Raw genomic sequence first — 7823 nt, forward strand, 5'->3', positions numbered from 1 at the left:
TGCACATGTCAATGTACTAACAACTAGTAAACAAGAAGTGTCACTAGGCCTGTTGGTGTGGTTCGAATCCCTTACCTTGTAATCTCCTCCGTCAATTTCCCCTTCCACTATTAACACCTCAACAAAGTAAGTACATCATAAGATGGACTAAATTTGAGCCCACACATTTCAATTTTTTTTTAAAAAAATATTATATGAAGGAGCTATTTACTGAATTGATTCTTCAAAATGAATTAGAGAATCACTCTCTAAACCTTAGGAAATCAAGCCAATTTAGATATCCATTGGGGAAAAAATTTGAAAACTGTAGCAAAATCGAAATTCATTTTAGAATGGCTGATAAATAGAAAAATATAGGCTTCGACTTCTATACAATGACACATTGATAGATCTACACTCCATGGAGAAAGAACTGCAGTTTTTTCATACTCACCTCATAATTGGCTTTTGGGAAGATATCAATCAATGAAGAAGAAGTGATGATTTCATCAACAGTCACTATTCAATGAAGCTGCAAAATTAAAAGCTATTACATTGATTGCGTAGTACAAAATGTAAATTGATTACGAAGCAGACTTTTTATGTCTTATCGATAGAGTTTATCTGAACTATCAGTCGAAATTACAAAAGAACAATTGTGCAACAAATAGGAAAAAAACATAATCAGCTGATCTAGTAAAACAGGAATAAAAGGTTAAGAAGGAAAATAAGTTAAGTAAGATATTTCATTATCATAGATTCATGCCCTACTTACCTCTTGTATCTTTTTCCATCAGCAATGCATTAACATCTTCTCAAGCTATTCTTTTTGGTCCTTCAACGTTCATAACGATGATCAAAACAGCCACATGGTATATAAGAACTATTAGATTGATTTTTTTATACGCATCCCCAATTCTATTGATGGAGTTTGTCTGAACTGTCAACCAAAAATATAGAAACCAATTGCACAAGAAATAATACATAGAATTGAATAGTTCAAAAAGGAAAAGAAAAAGACTTTAACACCAAATTCATAAAGAGTTCATCAGTTATATATACATAACATTTTAGCTAAGACAAAAAGGAGGAAACAATAATTTAGAAACACCTCTAATATAAACACCAACGTTAATTTATAGCAAAAAATATTAACTTTCTTAGCATAGGTCATTTTAGTTGGTTTCTAAGAACAAAGAAAATAGCATCTGAGCTAAAAATTCAAGAAAAAGATCACACCAGCAAACTACGAGTCCGTAACTAAATATCAATGTGATACTTTATGTGCAACCCAATACTATAATGTTATTTCATTTATGAGATTGATTTTTAGTGTTTGAAATAGAAGACTACATATCCTATATCCTTCTCTTTCCCTTGTCCCCAGATGGACATGGTATGACTTATGAGAGCTTGTATTTATCATAAGGTAGCTTCAGCAGTAAATGTACCGAAAATGTACCGTGTACATTTACTCAAAGCACCCATCTTTTAACTCAAGTTCTCTAGTCCATAATTATCCACATTCAACTTTTTCAGCACTAACGTTAGGGTTTACTTCATTTTTTTTATATAAACATTCAAATTCATTTACCTTGAAATAAGACAAAAAAGTAATAATTTTGGTCAGCAGTGTTAAAATTGGAAAAGTTTAAAAAGGAAAAAAATTCAAGAAAAGAAGTATTCTGAGGTGTATTGCGTTGTCCCCTCTCGACGATCTTTGCATGAGACCAAAAAATATGCATGCGTAGCTTCCGTGCTAATTACTACTACAAGCAAGATGATTGATTGTTTTGACAAGTATAAGTGAATTTTCTAAGTTCACATGTATACAGACACATAGGAAAAAGCAAATTCCTCCATTTTTGGTCTTCCTAACTACAAATACTGCCCTTAAAACATGTTGAACAACTTAACTCAGTTCTCTTCCAAATCAGTCCCATTTCCTCAACAATGTTGCACTACTATACTAGGAAGAAGAAAATCACCTCGGCAAGTTTCAGAAAAGGTTGCATGCGAGGCAAAAATGGCCCTGAAAATGCCAGTTGCACCAACAAAGGTGTTCTTCGCCAACGCACCAAGGGAAATGGGTAGCAGAAATCCGCGACTCAAACCATAGTCCTCTCTAGAACCCCATTGTGTGTCAAACTGCTTGAGCCAGTTAAATTCTGAGCTTGGTTTTTGCGTGCACATGATCAGGAAAATTGAGTTGGACGGACCTTATCACCACACGGTTGTATGCAACAACATCGTAAGAAGTCTCAAAAGTTCCAAGCTAAAGGTGAAAGTCATAGTTAGGCTCATCGATTTCAGCCACCCTTTTTCCCATGTATGATGGGCGAACACCCTTGTATGTGCAACTAGCATTTTCAGGACCACTTTTGCCTCACATGCAACATTTTCTTAAACTTGCTTGGATGATTTTCTTCTTTTCGTAATAGTAGTGTAACATTTTGGGCAAATGGGATTGATTTGGAAATTGGAATAGAACTTGGTTGAGTTGTTTAGCATGTTTTAGGTGCTGTATTTTTAGTTAAGACGATAAAAAATGGAGGAATTTGATTTCTCCTACTTGTCAAAAGCAATCAATTATTTTCCTTGTATCACAAATAACACGGAAGTTAAGCATGCAAATTTTTTTGGTCTCATGCAAAGATCACCAAAAGTGGACAATGTTTTACACCTCATGGTACTTCCTTAGGTTTTCTTCTTTTTTAGAATTTTTTTCCTTTTTAAACTTTTTCTACACTACCGACCAAAATCAATTTTTTTTCTTCTTCCAAGGTGATGAATTTGGAATATTTAAAAAAAATAAATTAAGTAGACTCTGACGTCAATCCTAAAAAAAATGAATATGGATAAGTATGAACAAACCTGAGACAAAATATGGGTGCTTTGAACAACTATAGTAAATGCACTTTTTGGAAGAGTGTACATTTACCGCCAAAGCTATCCTCTGATGAATACAAGCTCTCATACCATGACCATCTATGAACGAGGTGAAGAGAAAGAAATATAGGCTTCCATTTTCAATACTAAAAGAGCAATTCATAAATTAAATGACATTATAGTGGTACACATAAAACATCATATTGATAGCGTAGGGTAGAGTGTATGCAGGCTTTACCACTACCTCGTGGAGGTAGAAAGAATGTTATCTGAAAGACCCTCAACGCAAATACAACAAATTCAAGTATACAGAAGAAGAAAATAGGAAGTAAGCATAACAACTAACAAGTTAAGCAATGGAAAGCCTACAAGAAAGAAATAAAAACAACAATACCAGATGACGATAAATATCAAAAGCGCCAAGACCTGATCATGTTGGTGACCTTCAATTCCATACCCCTTATAATTCCTCCCCTAATTTCCCAGTTCTCGTTCCCATTCTCCTCCGCCGATGTGTTTTGACATCCCACAGCTTCGGCAAATCGCTTAGCCCCGTTCCTCTTCGGCGCAAGAGCGCTCGATCAGTGAGCTATTACGCACTCTTTCAAGGGTGGCTGCTTCTAGTCAAACCCCCTGGCTGTGGGAGCCTTTACTAGTAAGGGACCGTGGAACCGGGGTCTCCACCTATTAACACCTCAACAAAACAAGTACGCCATAAGATGGACTAAAATTGAGCCCATTCAATTCAAAAGCTTAAAAATACAAAATTAAAGGAACTATTTTTAGTGAATTGATTCTTCAAAAGGAATTAGAGAATCACTCTCTAAACTGTAGCAAAAACATAACTCATCGTGGATTCAAAGTTTAAGACGTGATTATTTTCTGATTCAAATTTTTTTTGACAAAGTAGAAGAAGTTCAAACTCACCGAAATGCTGCAAAGAGTCCGAGAGAACACTAGGAAATTAATCCAATTTCTTCTACACCATCTCACCTACTTGATAAAAATATAATTAACACAAACACAAAAAATGGATATTTTTTTTAAAAAGGTAGCAAAAAACAAAATTCATCATGGATTAAAAGTTCGGATATCTAATTCTCACTTCGAATTATAAGTTGTGATTGCTTTATGAGTCAAAAAAAATAATTGAAGAAGTTCTGGAAGATCAAACTAACCAAAATGTTGCGGAGAATTCGAGAGAAATGTGTTTTTGTGGTTTTTCAGTTTGTGAGGGAGAAGCATTATTTGTAGTGTGTTTACTGCTTGGGAGGTGAAAACAAGAAAACAAAACCGGGTTCCAAACTCCACGGTAAAAGGCTAAAAGCATGACTAAGATTTGACCCATTTAGATGAATTGGGTTGGATTAAAAGATTTTATTATTTTTAACTTATTGTTTTTTAATTTTTGTTCATGATATAAAGTTGTAAAAAATGATGTGCGAAAAATGTGCAAAGCCCATGTTTAGTAACTAGTCTTTATATAAGATATATTGTCTTCTAAATATGTTTTTCTTTAGTAGTGATAATGGCCATGTGATACCTAAAAGCTCTTATATTGATTGCATTTTGAACTTTTCAAGTCAAATTTATTTAAACATGCTATGATCAATCGGAAACATATAAAATTATTACACAAAAATAGGAGAAGAGGATAACATTATAAATGTGAAATCAATAGTTTAAAATAAAAGGTTTAATGAATAAAGTATGATCCTAATTTGCTATTTGTCAAAAACAATCAAAACATTTATTTATATATGTATAATTGACTTTTCTTGTTTTATCAATAGAATTTGTCTCCGTTAAAAAAGACACTAAACAATTACCATGTAATACAAAAAATGTATTCAATGAAGTGTATAATATGTTGTCAATATATTATACAAACGTTAAGAAGGAAACAGAGTTAAGAGTAAGATATTTCATTATCATAGATTCATGCCCTACATACCTCTTTTATCTTTTTCCCATCAGCAATGCCTTAACATCTTCTCAAGCTATTCTCCTTAGTCCTTCAGCGTTCATAAGGATGATCAAAACAGTCACATGGTATATAAGAACTACTAGATTGATTTTGTTATATGCTTCTCCAATTCTATTGATAGAGTTTGTCTGAACTAACGACCAAAAATATAGAAACCAATTGCACAAGAAATAGGAGAAGGTAATGACAAATAAGAATTTAATAGTTCAAAAAGAAAAAGAGTAAAGAATTTGACACCAAATTCATAAGGAGTTCATCAGTTATAATTTTAGCTAAGACAACAAGGATGAAACAATAATTTAGAAAATCCTTTGATATAAACACCAACATTAATTTATAGCACAAGATATTAACTTTCTTAGCACTGGTCATTTTAATTGGTTTCTCAGAAGAAAGAAAATAGCATCTGTCTGAGCTAAAAAATTCAAGAAAAAAGAAGACACCAATAAACTACGAGTCCAGAACCTAAATATCAACTTTTTCAGCACTGTTACTTCATTTTTTTACCTTGGAAGAAGACGAAAAAAGTAATGATTTTGGTCAGTAGTTTCAAAATTGTAGAAGTTTAAAAAGGAAAAAGGAATTCTAGAAAAGAAGTATTTTGAGGTGTAATGTGTTGTCCCCTCTCGGCGATCTTCGCATGAGACCAAAAAATATGCATGCGTAGCTTCCGTGTTAATTGCTACTACAAGCAAAATGTTTGATTGCTTTTGACAAGTATTAGTGAACTTCTTAAGTTCACATGTATACAGACATATAGGAAATCAAATTCCTTCATTTTTTGTCCTCTTAACTACAAATACTGCCCCTAAAACATGCTGAATAACTTGACTCAATTGTCTTCCAAATCAGTCTCATTTCCCCAAAAATGTTACACTTCATACAGGGAAGAAGAAAATCACCTAAACAAGTTTCAGAAAAGGCTGCACGTCAGGCAAAGGTGACCCTGAAAATGCAAATTGGCCCAACAAGATTGTCATCCAACGTACATGGGGAAATGGGTTGCTAAAATCCGTGAGCCAAACTGTAGCCCTCTCTTGAACTCCACTGTGTGTCATCAAATAGCTAGAGCCAGTTAAATTCTGAGCTTGGTTTTTGTGTGCACATGATTGGGAAAATTGAGTTGGACCTTATCACCACAATGTTTGTATGCAACATCGTACCATGCCAAAGGCGAGGGCTATAGTTAGGCTCATGGATTTCAGCCCCCCAATTTGTCGATGTATGATGGAGGACACCCTTGTTGGTGCAGTTAGCATTTTCAAGGTCACCTTTGCCTCGCATGCAACTTTATGCGACTTTTCTTGAAACTTGCTTGGGTGATTTTCTTCTTTCTCATGTAGTAGTGTGACATTTTGGAGAAAAAACGGGACAGATTTAGAAGAGAACTCAGTTGAATCCTTCAGCATGTTTTTGAGGCTGTATGTATTAGAGCAAGCTCAAACTTACCAAAATGCCGCGGAGAACTCGTGAGAAGACATAGGAAATTAAACCAACTTCTTCTACGCCATTTCACCTACTCGATGAAACTAAAATTTCACAAATAGTAAAATTTCCGTTGTCCATTCACCTCCTCAATGAAAATTTAATTAACACAAACACATCCGGTTTAAACTGTAGCAAAAAAAAAAATTCATCAAAAATTCAAAGTTTAGATATAGAATTTTCACTTGTTATTGTTTTATCCGGCGGAAAAAAAATTTGATGAAGCGCAGGTAGAGCAAAATCCTGCGGAGAATTCAAGAGAAAACTTATAAATTAATCCAAGTTCTTCTACGCCATTTCACCTGCTTGAACAGTGAAAAAATACATGGAAACTTCAGCCAAAACAACATTCATCACAGAATCAAAGTTTAGATATCAAATTGAAGTGCAGATAGATCAAACTTACCAAAATGCTGCTGAGAATTCGAGAGAAACTTAATAAATCAATCCAATTTCTTCTACGCCATTTCACCTACTCGATGAACAGTGAAAAAATACATGAAAACTGCAGCAAAAACAACATTCATCACAGATTCAAAGTTTAGATATCAAATTGAAGTGCAGATAGATCAAACTTACCAAAATGCTGCGGAGAATTCAAGAGAAACTTAATAAATCAATTCAATTTCTTCTACGACATTTCACCTACTCGATGAACAGTGAAAAAAATACATGAAAACTGCAGCAAAAACAACATTCATCACAGTTTCAAAGTTTAGATATCAAATTTTCACTTCGAATTACAAATCGTGATTGATTTCTGAATCTAAAAAACAATTGATGAAGAGGTGGAAGATCAAAGTTTACCTATTGTGGAGAATTCGAGAAAGTGTTTTTTTTTTTTTTGGTTTCTCAGTTTCTGAGCGAAAAGCGTTATATATAGTGGGATTACCGCTTGGAGGAGAAAACAAGGAAACAAAAAACCGGGAACCAAATCCACGGTATGAAACCCGGTTATTTAATTGAAATAAAAAACAAAAACGGTTAGGTTTTTTAAAATAAAAAGTGTGAGTAGGTTAAGAAAAAATAAATTAAAATATTATTATTTTGGAAAGAAGTATAACGTATTACACGTGAACATCACATTTCCAAAGCTCTTCCAAAATGCTCTAGAGAATTCACGAAAAAAAAATTCTATATTTTTCTGTTCGGGAGAAATGTGTTTTTCTTTATTTGGTTTTCCATTTGATGTTTATTGCTCGACTAAATTTGAATCGCATATTGCAGGATCTATTCTAGAAGTGATGCTCCCAAGAATCAGGGGCAGACCTAGAGGTTGTCGAGGGTTCATTCGAACCCCCTCGGCAAAATATTACGTAGTATATTTAAGGTATTTTAAATAATTTTTATATCTTTGATTTTGAACCTCCTAAATGTAAGATCAGATGTTTGCTTAGTAGTCGAGGGGTTCAAAACTCTCCTTGAGGTTCCAAGATCAAATCTTAGGAGTTAGGCATTACTCTTTTTTTTCGAACCCCCTTAA

General features: G+C 33.8%; 1 long non-coding RNA gene across 4 annotated transcripts; it reads right to left on the reverse strand.

The window, feature by feature from the left end:
• Positions 1–3797: 3797 nt before the first annotated feature.
• Positions 3798–7256, reverse strand: LOC102603574 (uncharacterized). 4 transcript variants are annotated; one of them, XR_368406.2, is made up of 4 exons: positions 7148–7256; positions 6747–6812; positions 4823–6469; positions 3798–3861 (listed from the first exon to the last, which is right to left on the reverse strand). It is a non-coding gene; the product is annotated as an uncharacterized lncRNA (long non-coding RNA). The 4 variants fall into 4 exon arrangements; XR_368405.2 differs by having other exon boundaries at positions 6747–6815; XR_368403.2 differs by lacking the exon at positions 7148–7256 and adding an exon at positions 6920–7095.
• Between the last annotated feature and the right edge of the window lie 567 nt (positions 7257–7823).

Source organism: Solanum tuberosum, unplaced genomic scaffold (genome assembly GCF_000226075.1).
Source record: "Solanum tuberosum cultivar DM 1-3 516 R44 unplaced genomic scaffold, SolTub_3.0 scf00341, whole genome shotgun sequence".
NCBI lineage: Eukaryota > Viridiplantae > Streptophyta > Magnoliopsida > Solanales > Solanaceae > Solanum > Solanum tuberosum.